This window comes from Scardinius erythrophthalmus, assembly GCF_964197995.2.
Source record: "Scardinius erythrophthalmus genome assembly, chromosome: 21".
NCBI lineage: Eukaryota > Metazoa > Chordata > Actinopteri > Cypriniformes > Leuciscidae > Scardinius > Scardinius erythrophthalmus.
The window spans coordinates 35235118-35238365 of NC_138241.1; the positions used below are offsets into that span (position 1 = coordinate 35235118).

The 3248-nt window shown below is 31.1% G+C and overlaps 1 protein-coding gene across 1 annotated transcript in view; it reads right to left on the reverse strand.

Moving 5' to 3' along the window:
• The window catches only part of gng4 (G protein subunit gamma 4), a 13201-nt gene that overhangs the window by 1510 nt on the left and 8443 nt on the right, over positions 1-3248 (reverse strand). The window lies entirely within an intron of this gene.

Consider the following 3248-nt stretch of genomic DNA (forward strand, 5'->3'; position numbering starts at 1 on the left):
GTTGTTGTTATTTATTTGTTTGTAATATTTATTATCATTATGATAACAAGTATTTTAAACATTATAAATAAATAATAACAACAACAATCAAGAAGAATCACCATTATAGTTATTTTATTATTATTATTATTAAATCCATTATAATAAAAAATATTATCATCTATTCTATTGTCTATTATAATAATAAATATGATACATGTTAATTAGTATTTAGTATTAAAAAATAATAAAACTATTTAAAAACTAAATAATTACAAGTATTATTATTAAATCCATCATGATAATAAATATTATAAACAAATAAATAATAACAACAACCATCAAGAAGAATCACCAACATCATAGTTATGTCATTATTATTAATGTTATTAAATACATAATAATAATAATACACATTATACATATTAATATTTAAACAATTTCTATATTATTAATAATATTTGTTGTTGCTGTTGTTGTTGTTATTATGTTTCTCCCCACATCATATTACAACGCTTTACATCATCCAAGGACACTGTAGTTCAGCGACACACATGAATATGAATATGAATATGAATGTATTCAGCATGTTGACCTGTCTAATAAACCACATGAAGCCTCGATCAGCATTACAGAAGAATGAACAGCCGACGGACAGAACCCTGACTGAGAAAACAGTGTTTCTGCTGGACAGACAAGAAGTTTGCAAGAGGACGATTTTAGTCTGCAAATGTCACGCTGAATAAACATGCCAAAACATGACATTTATCACAGTCCATAATGTTCACCGCAGCTTCTAGATCCTCTGTAGAATAAAACAAACCGGCTCTGTCTGATCTCAGAAACACTGTTTGACAGCATTCTGAAATGTCCATGCTTCCTATTGATATTAAAACATAATTTAGAAATTTGGAATTTATCTGATTTGCTGGTAATACCACTAGTTGAACGCTAGGTGGCGCTATGGGATACTTTTTCATACAACTAATTAAACAGAAAACTTGTTGTTGAACAATACTAAATTGTTTCATGCTTTCAGATGTATCTTGTGTAACATGATCATTACTCACTGACTTGCAAGTTTTATTTACTTTCCTACAAAGGAAAATCGCTGTTGCTTTCGGTGTGAGAAACCGCTGCAAACGATTCAGTGCGTGAGTGAACTGTCCGAATGAATCAGACTGAATCATGAATCATTTCAGACCAGCCGTTTGACCGTTAAAAAAGAACCGATTAAAACGAGCGATTCATGCGCGATTCTAACCAGCAGAAAACACACACTACATGAATGCTAAAACATGAAGGTAAATGATTTTAGGTCATTATACAGTCATTTATCAGTAATACAAAACTGTATCAGTTCATTTTACTGGTATTTCACTATAGTAAAGTAGTCTAGCCCTGGTTTATGGTTCTTTTGGCTCTTTGAAGGGCAGTTCATTTGAAACCTTGTAGAAACACTGAACTTAGCTGAGTGAACTGAAACTTTAACATGGTCAACAAACCTGGAGTTGAAATGGTATATTAAAATAAAATGGTATTTTAATAATAACTAATTTTGTCAAGTCAAGTCAAGTCAAATAACTGAATCGATGCAAATGTAATGAAATATAAGACACCAGCTCAAGTCAGTTCACTGTTGATTCAGTTCAGTTCAATAACTGAAAAAGTTGAATCAATTATGAAACTAGTTCTACAGATTACAATAGTGTCGTTATTCACTGAGTCAGTCCAATATTGATTCAGTTCAGATAAAAAACTGTAAAGTTCATTAATTTTTAAAGTCGATTCAGCTATATTGCAAAAGACAATAGTGTCATCGTGCAGCTCAAGTTTTCCTCTCATCCGATAACAGAGTTTTAGTAATTTTGAGTTTTAGTGACAGAAATGTGTTGTTTATCAGCAGAGCCTGATTGATGTGATGAAGATGATGATGATGATGAGGAGGATGAGAGACGCAGCTGTCGAAGGGGAAGCGGTGTGTTTCAGAGGTGTGTGTGATGCTCACAGCCAGATGGTGCAACAAACACACATCACACTCAACAAACAAACTACGTTTCCCTTCGTCTCGCTCCTGGAGTGCAGTGGAAAACTAATATCAAAGCACCAACAAGTCCAAATATCACAGTACTATTATATAAGGCAGGCTTTCCTAAACTCAGGACGTTTGCCAGTTGATGAAAATACTTAATTAATTAAATCATAAAAATGAAAAATGAAAATAAATCCTTTACACATATCTTTTTTAATGTTTTTAAAAGTCTCTTCTGCTCGCTAACGCTGCGTTTATTTGATCAAAAATACAGTAAAAGAGAGTAAAGTCATTTATAATGTTTCAAAAGATTCAATTTCAAATAAATTCTGTACTTTTTAACTTTCTATTCATCAAAGGATCTTGAAAAATAAAATGTATCACCATTTCCACAAAAAATAATTAAACTGTATAATATTTATTATTATAATAGACTTAATAATAATGAGGATGATGATTTATAATGTTTATAATATTGTCATAAAGCTTCAATAATAATAATAAAAATGTAATATATATTATAATGGATTTAATTATTATTATTATTATTGGTGAGAATAATAATAATGCAAAAAATATGTATAACATTTATTATAATAATGGATTTAATATAAATAATAATAATTATTATAATTGTTATTATTTAAAAGTGATTTAACTGTTTTCAACATTGATAATAATCATAAATGTTTCTTGAGCATCAAATCATCATATTAGAGTGATTTCTGAAGGATCATGTGACACTGAAGACTGGAGTAATGATGCTGAAAATTCAGCTTTGATCACAGGAATAAATTACACTTTACTGTATATTCACATAGAAAACATTTATTTTGAATTGTAATAATATTTCACAATTTTTCCGTATTTTTGATCAAATAAATGCAGTCTTGGTGAGCAGAAGAGACTCTTTCAACACATTAAAAACATTTTTGTTCCAAACGTTAGACTGGTAGTTTCAGGGTTTAGAAGTGTCGTTGTGAAGTTTGATGGAAAAGCAGTGTGTGTGTGTGTGTGTGTGTGTGTGTGTGTGTGTGTGTGTGTGTGTGTGAGCTGCGGCCGCTCGAGGTTTTTACTGTAATTACAGCACGAGCCGCTGATGAAGAGACACAGTAATTAACACAGAACACATTCCTCTGTGATTGAGGAATTCATTAAAGAGACGAACCGGCCGCCACTCGCTCTCGTCCGTCTGCATTTATTCCATCAACGCTCCGTAAAAACACTCAAACTGTCA